General features: G+C 47.2%; 1 long non-coding RNA gene across 1 annotated transcript; it reads left to right on the top strand.

The window, feature by feature from the left end:
• Nucleotides 1-6,165: 6,165 nt before the first annotated feature.
• On the top strand, nt 6,166-10,868 carry LOC147344407 (uncharacterized). The gene is made up of 2 exons (XR_015155316.1): nt 6,166-6,894; nt 10,503-10,868. It is a non-coding gene; the product is annotated as an uncharacterized LOC147344407 (long non-coding RNA).
• Nucleotides 10,869-12,739: the final 1,871 nt, after the last annotated feature.

Here is a 12,739-nt window from a genome sequence, read left to right as displayed (position 1 = left end):
CTGAACCACCAGGGAAGCCCTTCCTGAGTGGATAGTATGAGGTTTGATATGTCAAGAGTTTAGCACGAGGGCCCCGCCCCAGGGAGGGGCAAAATGCATTCTTGTCCCTGTTTATTATCCTTATTTCCTCCCCAGCAACCCCTCACCCCACCATCCCCTATTCTCTCTTCTGCTCTTTCCCCCAAAAGTACTCCAGAAACTTGAAAGAGAGCCTAGAGGGCTTCCTGGAAGTGGTGTTCCTATAACCAAAGCAAATTGTATGTATTTTCCAATAAAATGATGGCCCCTATTTCTAGAGTATCTACTATATGCCATGCACAGGCTATGTGCTTCTCACTTGGTTCTTATTGCAACCCTTTAAGGTTTTATTATCTCCATTTTTTAGATGAGGAAATTCAGATGAGACTCAGAGAAATTAACTGCTTACTCAAGATCACACAGGTTATTTGAATCTGAGAAGTCTCGTTCCAGAGCGTGGGCATTTAACCCACATGCAATACATTTTTGGTGTCCTGTTTGTGTTTGTATTTGCTTTGGGCCTCTTCCCAGTTGCCCTTCACACCCCTCTTCCTGGTTCCTCTGAGCAGCAGTGCTTGCTTTTCTGAAGATCCAGGTCACTTGCCTCTGCTCTCTTCAGGCTCCCCTCTGCCCTCAGTAAGGCAATGGTCACTTGTCCAGCCACTGGACCACACCTTCCAGTCCACTCAATGAATATGGAAAGAGAAGGGAAAGAAAGGAGACAAACTCAAGTGTGAGAGCCGTTGGGGCCACAGCCATGTGGCTGGCTGACAGGCTCAGGGGAAGGACCAGGAAGGATGGGGTGGGTGTGGTCCTGGCAAGGCCAGCTGTCCAGGGTCCAAAAGCAAGCTCTGGGAATCAAGTTACAGCCTCTAAGGAATGGCTGGAACAACTCAAGCCGAGTGTTAGGTCCCCAACTCAGCAGATTAAGGGAAGTGAGAGCAGGACATGTGGTCTATAGGGCAACAGAGTATTGGGTAGGGAAACTGAATCAGGAATCTTGTCCTCCATGCTGGGTCAACTCATGGGGCCCCATTCAGGCTTCTGATTCCCAGGGTAACCTGGCTATACAAGCCTTAGAGCCATGGACAATAGAACTTTCCCCCAGCCCCGCGGCTGACATTACTGCCAAGACACTTGCTGCCCATCAGGACTGTCTCAGACCTGGGTAGTGCTGAGTCTGCACTCTGTGAGCACGAGCATTCTCTTTTTGGACAGCAGGGGGCAAAAACTGGGTGAGAAGAGATGAAGATGGCACCTCTCAGCAACCTTCTCTCCCATCACAGGACCCTGGCTGCACAGAGCTGCCCCTCCCCAGCCCCGCATCCAGAGCCTCCAGGCCCCCCAAACCTGCTATTCAAGGACACTTCGGGATGGTATCACCTAGGGCTTTGGAGGGAAGAACCTGATAACTTGATTCTAGGACTTCAAAATGTCAATGATGACTTGCTTTTTTTTTTTTTAAAGGGTCTAAGAACCTCAGACATGCCCTCCTTGGTGTGATGTGTGTGGCGGGGGTGGTGTTGACTAAGCTGGGGGTTGCTGTACACACTCTGATCCCTTCTTGGGAGTGCTTGTCTCCTAGTTTTGGCCTGTGGTGAATTCCTACACTGTTACGTGTCCTTCCCAGATGGAGGCTGGCTGCAGGGCAATGCCTCGGGAAGAGACGAGGGAGGCCCCGCCTCAGGGCTCTTTGCTGTCTGGCTCCCATGGGTGATGTTCATTATCCTTAAACCCACGGCACTGGGGGTCAGCCACGCTGGCCTCTGCCCGCAGCTGTGAACACCTATCTCCGCTCCACCAGCTTCATTCCTCCTGATAACCGCTGCCGCCTGCACAGGAAGATGGATGGCTGCTGTCATCCAGGCTGGTGTGCGACGTAGAGGCGCAGACTGGCGGTGACAAGGGCAAAGGGGGCCGAGGTAGATGGGCTGGGGCTAGTACGGTGCTCTAGGGAGGACGGATGCCCCAGGCCCGCCCAGCCCTCTGGTGGAATGCAGTGGCCTCCTTGTCTTTTCCTCTTCACCTTGTGTCTAGAAGCCTCTCCCCTTGGGACCCCAGGCTGGTGGGCTGTCCTGCAGCTCCCCTGCTCCTCCACTCTTTGCCCGCCATGGGTGTGAGGGGAGGCTCCCCAGTCTCTGATGACCTGTGTGTTGGCTCTGTCGTCTGTCTTTGGCCTGATGCCATCATGACGATTTCCACCCTGGTTGTTGCCAGGGGAGGAAGAGGTGGAGGGGAAGGAGGAGGCGGGGTCATTGACTCCCAGGGAACACTCCCTCCCACTGAGCCGTGGAACTAGAGTGACCATTCGCTCCAACTAGCCTAGGGCCAAGGCGATTCCTGAGAGCAGAGACTCTGAGCTTTTTAACTGAGAAAGTCCCTGGCAAGCTGGGACGAGTTGGTCACCCGACATGGAAAGCCAGAACTGGATGGGGCTGGAGTTAGTGCCTTGCTGTCCCGGAAGAACAGAGTCTGCCTCCTCTGCACCCGCTGAGACTCCACAGGAATGCAGCCATGTGGCTGTGTGAGGGAAGAACCTGATAATGCTCGTGCTCACAGAGTGTGGCTCCTTGGGGATGAGGTCTTCATTTGCCTCTGTACTCCCTCTGGCGAATGTTCCAAGAACTGGTGTGCTTGGAAACCTTGGCAATGCCCTGAGGACGAGATGGTCCCATGTCACTGGCACCACCCCACCCCGTGGATGGGGGCCCAGCTCCTGTCCCTGAGAGCTGAAGGTCCAAACCAGAGAAGCAGAGGCATTGTCAAGTCCAAGGGTGGGGGGCCCTCCCTAGCAGTCCAGTGGTTGGGACTTCACCTTCCTATGGAGGGGGTGCCGGTTTGATCCCTGGTCAGGGAGCTAAGACCCCACGTCCCTCGTGGCCAAAAAATCAAAACATAAAACTGAAGGAATATTGTAACAGATTCAATAAAGACTTTAAAAATGGTCCACATTAAAAAAAAAAAAAAAAGTCCAAGCATAGGGTAGGAAGTGAAGAGATCAAGGACTTTTAAGAGCATGAGACAAAGCCAAGCCAGGAATTGAGATGATCCAGAAGAAAAACCGCTGAGTTGACCGTGTGGACCGCGAGAGGGTGGGACAAGAATAGGCAGGCAGACAGCCCTGACCAGCCATCACTAGTCACCCCTTCACTTGATGAGACTTGTGAAGGCACACGGTCCAACGGACAATGGAGGATGTTGGCTGGGCGCCAAACTCTGTGCCTGACAGTGCGTGGGATGCAGAAGTGAATTCCATGGATGCAAGCTTCATGAAGCAAAGACTGCTCATCTTTTACATTCCTAATTTTCCGAGCACCAAACAATATTAGCTAACCCTTATTTAGTGCTTAATTTGCACTAGGCATTGTCCTAAGACGTTTTAAAAACGGCTTTAGTGAAAATTATATTTCACATACCATACAATTCACCAGTTTCAAGTATACAATCCAATGGCTTTTAGTGTATTCACAGAGCTGTGCAACCATTACCACCATCAACTTTAGAACATTTTCCTTACCATAAAAGGAAACCCTGTACCCGCCCATCATTCTCCCTTCTCCCTGCCCAGGTGACTACTAACCTCCTTTCTGCCTCTTTAGATTTCCCTGTTCTGGACATTTCATAAAAAGGGAATCATACAATATGTGGTCCTCTGTGACTGGCTTCTTTCACTTAGCATAATGTTCTCAAGGCTCATCCTTATTATATTTGTTTGTACTTCATTTCTTTTTATCGCCGGATAATCATCCACAGTATGGATGTGCCACCTCTTATTTATCCATTTATCAGATGGACATTTAGGTTGCTTCTGCTCTGGGGCTGTTACAAACATTTGTGTACAACCTCCATGTGGATACATGTTCTCATTATTTGTCCTCAGAAATTTATACATATGTCATTCAAACCTTAAAACCCTGTGAGGTAAGTAACATTATCATCCTAAGGCTCAGAGATGTCAGTTAACTTGCCCAAGATCACACAGCTTGTAGGTAGTAGTAGAGCTGAAATAGGAACCATGCAGCGTTGCTCAGACTGTGCCCAGAACCACTCTGCTCTATTATCTGGAAGAATGCCTGGCACATTCAGTAACTATTTATGGGACAAGTGGCTGAATTAGACAGGGGCCCTGCTCTCCAGAGACTCATAATATGGCTGCCTTCTTACAGACAGCTTCTCTCTAATTAATCTCTGCAATACTCTTGGGGTTGGAGATGGGGAGAGGAGAAGGTTGGCTGGAATCAGCTATTAAAAAGCTGAATGTGGTTAATGCCAATTGCGTTCAGCCAGGGCTAAGGCTGCAGGTTCCTCAGGGAGAGAAGAGCAGGCATTGGGGCCTGAAATTTCTGAGGTTATAGAAAGCTTCCTCTTTAGAGCAGCGAACAGGAAATCTGCTTTTTTTGATTTTTTTTTTTTTCAAGTGAGGGATGTTGAAGTTCATTTGTGTGCCTGGTAACCTCTCTGCCTAAACCTTGGACTGCCTGTTCCATATCACCTGTTACTGGATGACCAGGAGAGCTGATGCTGGGGTGGACGGCTGAGCCGAATACTCTAGAGCAGCAACGGCAGAGGTCCAAAGTCAGAGAGTCAGAAATCCTCATCTCAGCTCCAGGTGAGCAGGGAGACAAAGACCCCAGCCAACCACGTCCCCCAGAACCCCATCCTCCTGCCCTGCTGCTTCCTCTACAAAACCAACCTGGAGGACCTTGCTCAGCAAGCTCCTGCCTGCACTTCGTACCAGCACCCACTCCACAGGCACTCTGATGTTTCTGGGAGGTGACTCTGACTCTTACAAATCAGGCAGTTATCAACATGAATCTTAAATTGTTTTTAACTGAAATATAATTGATGTACAACATTGTATTAGTTGCAAATTTACAGCAGATTGAGTTTTTTTATATATATACACATATATAATACATTCTTTTTCAGATTCTTTTCCATTATAGTTTATTACAAGGTATTGAATATAGTTTCCTGTGCTACACAGTAGAACCTAGTTGTTTATTTTATATATAGCAGTGGTGTTGTTCAGTCGCTAAGTTTCAAAAGAAAATGCTATAGATATTTAACAGGAATTTTAAGATATTTTTAACTTCTCAGAATCAGGGCCACTACTAGGCAATGTGATGCCCTGTGCAAATCAGAAGTAGGGACACCTTTTTTTTTCCTGGATAGATGCAACCTTGCACTAAGGCAGATCGCTGGATTTTAGTCCTTATTTGCCCCCTTAGTCAGGTGCCCTTGTACAGTGCACGACCTGCCCAACCTTACAGTGCCATTTGGGATGAAACAACTACTTAAAATGGCTAAGTCCTTTGCTCCTCTTCTCTACAATTATGATCATATGTATTTTTATATTTATAAAAGCAGAAGAGTATATACACTACTTCCCATTCATTTACTCTTTAAGTTAGACAAGTCTTATATTCTAGATATCCTTAGGGAAGTTGAGAAAGCTGGGCCATGAAACTCTGAAAATTGCCTGAAGGGTGGTGCTCTACTTCTAAGATCAGGGTTCATATTCCCCTCCTCCAGCAATTCTCCTACTCCTTTAGTGCAGGGACCACTCTCCACCTTGTTTCCTAGTTATTTCTTCTTCCTTCTACTAGACTGTCAACTCTCTGAAGACAAGGGCCATTTGCAAACAGCAGAGAGACCTGAGGGAGTTTACTGGTCGTCTTTTGATAGAAAATGAACAGAATTGCTTGAATCATTATTGATACCATGCAAAAGACTTGATCCATTTTCTTCAGGGACTTGCATCTCTGAACTCTTGTAGTCTTTTGGGTATGAGCAACCCTTCATAGAACAATTTACTTCCATTTTTTCTTCCATCCAGCAGCTGATGGGAAAAACTTTGCTGACACCAACAGGGCTTGTGGATGGCAGAAGATTGTTAAATATCAGATCTCACTTAGGATCGAGTCATGCCTTCTCTAAAGGATTGCTTTCAGGAGCTGGTAGATTCCAGCAGTTTCTCTGATGGGGGCTCTGTGTGTTTTCTTTAGTAGGTTCCTTCTCAGCTGTGCTGAGAAGCCGGGGTTAAGCTTTGGTTTGAACCAAATGAGAGAAAAGGTCGGGTGTGGGGAAAAGAAATAGAATCCACCGTGGCAGTCAATGTGACAGGCATCCGGGTGTTGGCACAAACAGTGGGATGTGATGGGCACGTCTTCTTAATTAAGGAATAGTTTTGTGATCTACTTAGGAAAGCTGTGAGACCCGGCTCAGTGTGCCACACAACCGAGCCTCATTAGCTCAGATGCCTGCCCACAGACGAGAGAGCTGAGTATTTCCCTAATGTTGGAAACCTGGTAATTGCCTTTTGCAGGAAAAGCAATGACTGTTTCTGCACACTCCCCCAATTTCCTGAAAACTTTGATTGTTTTTAGGACATTCTGGGATGAGTAAAAACCCAAGGCAGCTCCTTCTAAGCTATATTTTATACCACGGGCCCTGAGGTCATGTGTTTCTTCTTCTCCCTCAGTAGAACACCGCTCATTTTGGCTTAATGCCTTTGCTTTAGACATTGTCCATCTCATCCCCACTTCCTCCCTTCTGAGAGTCAGGAAAAAAGGATATCTCTTCAGGAAATGGAGCTCTGGCTCTCGGGGTGAGGAAACAAATTTACGATGCACAGATCAATTTCACATGGTTTTCAGACGAGGATTGCTTTGAAAAGTGAATCTCTCATTAAACTCCACCAGGAGGATTGTGTTCCATATTGCCTTTCTCAGCAGGCTTCTAGATCTCGCTGGGCCCAGGAACAGCCTCTCTCAGGCCTCATCTTCCTCTTTTCTAAAACAAGCAGGAACTCAGCGTCCTACACAGCTGGGCTAGTCAAGTGCGGGTCTGGGACCAGCAGTATCTGCAACACTTGTGAGTAATGCACAGAAATTGCAGGCACCGCCCCAGAGCTGCTGCATCAGAGTCCGTGTTTTGACAGGATCCCCAAGTGATTCGCTGCACATTGAAGGTTGAGAAGAACTCTCTGAAGCCCCTTTTAGCTATAAAGCTTTATGATTCTGTAGAAAGGTATCCAGTAACAACAGCCAAAACATACTGAGCCTTTACTCTGTGCCAGGCCTCTCCTATGAGCTCGGCTCTTCCCTGGCACCGGCTGGAGGCAGGGGCAAACAGCGTTCATATTTTACAGGAGAGGAAGCTGAGACGTGGCTCAGAAAAGCTGGGCTCCTCTACTGAGGTGTCCTGGCTAACTGGGGACAGTGAAGTGAAAGTGTTGGTTGCTAAGTTGTGTCCGACTCTTGTGACCCCATGGACTGTAACCCACCAGGCTCCTTGGTCCATGGGATTCTCCAGGCAAGAATACTGGGGTGGGTTGCCATTTCCTTCCTCAGGGGATGTTCCCAACCGAGGGATCGAATCCAAGTCTCCTGCACCAGCAGATGGATTCTTTACCACCTGAGCCCCAACTGGGTGCAGAGGTGAATCCAAAATCACGTAGTCTGACTTCACCCCTTGTGCAGCATTGTCTCGAGGATCCAGGCGAACCTTCAGAGAGGAATTGATGTTTGAATTTTGCATTGCCAGATGCCAAGAGTTTACCGGCAGTGAGTGGGAGAGAGATGTTCCCAGGAACAATAAGAGCGAGGGCAGTGAGTGGCCCTGGGGCAGAAGAAAGTTTGCAAGTCCAGAGAGTGGCCTGAAGTTTTGTTTTAACAAAATGAATGATAATTTGGCATGAGCTGGTTTCTGCTGAGCACAGCATGGGACGAGGGGAAGATAGTCAAGTTACCCAAATTAGCAGCAAGTTTAGATAAAATCTAATGAGATTTTAATATGTTTTCAAAAAGTGTCATCTACTGCAATGGGATGTATCATAGTGAGCAGATGTATCACGTACTTATTGTGCTGGAGCAAGAACATTCTTGTGGACTGAATCTGCTTTTTATGATGTATCTGCTACTACTTAAAGAGGTCAACTTCACCCTGGTCAAGGAAGGGTAATAGGCCCTGGGAGTCTTTCTTTGGAAGGAGGGACCATCATTAAGAAAACCTGTGCTTGTTGAAATTCTTCCTGCACTTACCTGTCAGCCCAAAGCAGCACAGACTCATGTAGTGAGGTCAGAAGTCCTTTCATAGCATATTGTAGTCATGGTGACACCACTTAAAGTCAAATTTTGGAGGCATCAACTGAAGCAAATGACATCTATATGACCAAGTTCTGACTAGTCAAAGCTATGCTTTTTCCAGTAGTCATGTACAAATGTGAGAGTTGTACCATAATGAAGGCTGAGCACCCAAGAATGGATGTTTCTGAATTGTGGTGTTGCAGAAGACTCTTGAGAGCCCCTTGGACTGTAAGGAAATCAAACCAGTCATTCCTAAAGGAAATCAACCCTGAATATTCCCAGGAAGGACTGTTGCTGAAGCTGAAGCTGAAGCTCCAATACTTTGGACACCTGATGTGAAGAACTGACTCATTGGAAAAGATCATGATGCTGGGAAAGATTGAGGGCAAGAGAAGGGGATAACAGAGGATGAGATGATTGGATGGCATCACTGACTCATTGGACATGAGTTTGAGCAAACTCAGGGAGATAGTGAAGGACACGGAAGCTTGGTGTGCTGAAGTCCATACAGTGGCAAAGAGCTGGACACAGCTGAATGACTCAACAGCAACAACAAATTGGAGCAAATATGTGAAGCCCATCTTTAAAGATTTTGAGAGGCCTTGCCCCACTTTTTATCAAGTGATTCTCACTTGATGAAAACATAAGAAAGAAAAGAAAATCAACACATCCCCTTCTTTAAATGGGATTTTCCTTTTCTGAGGAAACATCTGAATCAGGAAGGGTTGAGCTATCAGGAATAGAAACTGTAAGAAAACAGGGCCTAAATAGCAAGGGCACGGAACAAATAGCCCTGAGTTAGGGCAGTGCCAAAGGCTCACTATGGGACGGCTACGCAATGAGTCTGGGATGCAGCCTGTTCTCTTCTGGACGCAGTGAGTCTGGACACAATCTGTTCTCTTCAAAATGTTGGTTTGCCCTGTTGTCAGCTCCCCTCATAGTCCCAAGATGGCTGCAGCAGTTCTAAGAGTCAAGTGGCATTAAAAAAGAAAGCATCATCTCATGAATTCCTTATAAGGAGGAGAGAAGCCATCTCAGAAAGCCCCTAGCAGCCTTCTCACACTTCACTGGCCATAACTGGTACAGACTTGCAGTCACCAGCAAATGACAATTGACTTGGATGAATGGACATTTGCTCCTTGAGGTTGAACAGGACACCTTCTCTGGGCCCTTGTCTGGGCATAGGGTGACCTGAAAATAAAATCAAGGCTCTAACAGAAGGAAAGAATGGCAGGGAAACATGAAATTGGGTAGACAACCATTAGAATTTGCTATTAACAATCATATATTCATGGTAATGAAAAATCCCTTGAAATTCTGAAATCAAGTGGTAGAAAGTCAACTATTGGTATGAAACTGTTGAGTAACAATCACAAAATTTTAGAGGAACTGAAAAATAACTATTTAACTCATTGGTCAGCTGGCGGTTGTCTAATCTAAACTCTTTGGCTGGAGTGGTTTAGCTCCACCTGACACTCACCCTCTTCTCACCCTGCATAAGACGCAGGGTCCTTCTTACGAAGGTGGCAGAGGTATAAGAGCCCCAGGCTCAGAGGCCAAGCCTGATTCAAGCCTCTGCTTGCATCATATCTGCTAACACATCATTGGCCAAAGCAGGGCACACGACCAAATTCAACATCACAGGGCTCCACCCATTTAGTTGGGGAGGGTGGAGGGGATGTGGTGGTGGTGAGAGGAGGCTGTAGAGTAAAATGGCTCAGGGGCCTGATCTAGGGAAGAGGATCAAATTGATGCAATCTCCCACTAGGGGAAATAAAAATGTTGTCAGAAAGAAAATGAAGGGCAGTGCTGACACTTGTTTTTAAACTGCATTTAAAGATACAAAGCCTTTCTTTAGAATGTAAAAGAATTTGGGGGTGTTCAGGTGAACATAAACATTAAGAATTTGTGTGTGTGTATAGATCGCAAAGGGTCTTAAAAAGCACATTTTTCTAGCTCTGAATAACACCACTCTCTGTGATTGTATTAACACCACATATCAGGGTATGAGATCTGTTTCCATTGCCCCCTCTCTCTCTCTCTACAAAGCAATACCTGTGGTCTCTACTGTGGAAATAAATGAAGACGTGACTTAAATGAGAATAAACAAGCAGTTTATTTAGAGCAGAAACTCAAAGCCGAGTAGGGGGCAGGAACGCTTTTCAGAGACTTCAGGTGTGCCCTGACTGGAGCTTGTTGCCTGAGGGAGGTGGAGGCTGGTAACTGGAAACGGGGCATTTTGTGTGATTGGTCCTGAGTTGGAAGCAGGGACAAAAAGGTGGGAAGCTGGGAGGTATGGACTGAGGCTGTGATTTGGATTTCTGGGCAGGTTGCTGCAGCGATTGTGGTCACAGCTCTACGGTCACTTATGATCTGAACTTTGTCCATTTGTAGGTTTGGTCTCTTAGGACCCATCCGAGAAAGCCCCAACTCCTCAGCATGGTGTATAGAGCCCTTCACTCTCCAGACAACACTTCTGGCCCCCACTTCTGATGCCAGCTTCCTCAGACACACACAGCTCCCACATCAGCAACTTGGCCTCATCAAGACCTCCACTCCATGCTCCCAGAGCCCAGCATATCTTCCTGAAGCCATGCCTTCCATGGCTTTACACTTGTCCATGGAGTCAGCTCAAGAGCCTTCCACCCCTGTGCTTTTTTTTGAACTTTTTCCCACCTCATTCAGCTCTTCCTCATATAGAATTGCTGCTTCTATGTAGTCTGAATAATCTGAATGAAGATTTATTGGGATGGAGATGAATCTCATTGTGCAAAGGCCATCTGTTACCTGTCTCCTCCCCTATGTTGTGAATACCTTGAAGGAAAGCAGTGTGTGTGCATTCAGTCGTGTCCAGCTCTTTGCTATCCCATGGACTGCAGCCCACCAGGCTCCTCTGTCCATGGAATTTTCCAGGCAAGAATACTGGAACAGGTTGCCATTTCCTACTCCAGGAGATTTTCCCGACCTAGGGATTAAACCCGAGTCCCTTGCATCCCTTGCATTGGCAGGCAGCTTCTTTACCACTGCACCACCCGGGAAGCCCCAAGGAAAGCATCAGCCTTTATTTACGCCTACTATGGGAGAAGGCAGTGGCACCCACTACAGTAGTCTTGCCTGGAAAATCCCACGGACGGAGGAGCCTGGTGGGCTGCAGTCTATGGGGTCGCACAGAGTCGGACATGACTGAAGCGATGCAGCGGCAGCGGCAGCAGCATGCCTACTGTGGGGTTTTGCAGAGACTAGGTTTTTTGGAAGAAAGGAAGGAAGAAGAGAGAGAGAAGGTCATAGGTAGGGTTGACAGATAAAATGCAGGATACTCAATTTTTGTTTCCAAATATTTCGTCTTCAGTAGTTTTTTTAAATATGCATGAGAAATACACATACTAAAATACTAAAAACAAAAAACAAAACAAAACTGCGAATTGTCTATCCAAAACAGAAATTCACCCGGGCACCTTGCATTTTTATTTGCTAAATACAGCAACCCTGATTATAGGGCAAACTCCCAGTAAAACTTGAAAGTGGTTAGATTCTGAGGCTAAGAGGCAATGTCCCCGGTTCACTCTTCCTTTTCTGGTTGGCCACAGCTCTGCCCTGGGGCTGGCCAAGCTTTGGCGCTATTGTGCCCACTGTAAAGCCCCAGTGGCTGGCTCCTTCCTTGGAAATCAGAAACCAGGCTGGTAGTTCCTGAGAAAATGCTTGGAGGAGGCCTAGAGGAGAAGAGATGCGGTGGAATGGTAGTGGAAAGACGGGAGGAAGGAGTCTTAACAGTTCTTAAAGGACAAGCAATTGCTTTTCTAAGTCTCAGGCATTTCCTTCACATCAGAAGACATGAGTTAATCATGAACCACAGTGAGGAAGGAGTTCTTTGCTGGGGGAAGTTTTCTGGAGAGAAACCTTGTGTTCAAAGAAGCCCTGCAGGGAGAAACAGAAGGAGGGAGAGACAGAAGCCGGTCTACACTGTGCCCCGACTCCCCTCTAGTTTCCACTGCATCCATTACAATAGTGGGAAGGATGCGTGCGTCAGGTTGAATGGTGACCCTCAGAACCTGCAAATGTGATCTTATTTGGAAATGGGGTCTTTGCAGATGTGATTAAGGGCTTTGAGAGGAGGAGATCACCCCGAACCATCCATCTGGGTAGGCCCCACGTGTGTGCTTGCTCAGTTGCTCAGTCATGTCCAACTCTTTGCCACCCCATGGACTGTAGCACTCCAGACTCCTCTGTCCATGGGACTTTCTCAGCAAGAAAACTGGAGTGGGTTGCCATTTCCTTCTCCAGAGGATCTTCCTAACTCAGGGATCAAATTTACATCTACTGCGGCAGGTAGATTGTTTCCTTACCAATGAGCCACCTGGGAAGCCCCGGGTAGGCCCTACATCCAATGACAAATGTCATTTGTCATTGTAAAAGGACATTTACCAGGGAAGATAAGCACACGAAGGAAACGGTAATGTGAAGACACTGCAGAGTGATGCAAGCTGAGGAATGCTGACAACGCTAGAAGCTGGAGGAGTCAAGGAAGGATTCTCCTGGAGCCTCCAGAGGGATCAGGGCCCTGCCCGCACCCTGGGTTCAGATTCCAAGCCTCCAGAATTATGACAGAATACGTTTCTCTGGCTTTAAGCCCC

Source organism: Bos grunniens, chromosome 26 (genome assembly GCF_055505025.1).
Source record: "Bos grunniens cultivar Pamir isolate PY7600 chromosome 26, Bosgru_T2T1.0, whole genome shotgun sequence".
Classification (NCBI taxonomy): Eukaryota; Metazoa; Chordata; class Mammalia; order Artiodactyla; family Bovidae; genus Bos; species Bos grunniens.
The sequence above is the reverse complement of the archived record's forward strand: the minus strand, read 5'-3'. Positions and strand labels throughout refer to the sequence as shown.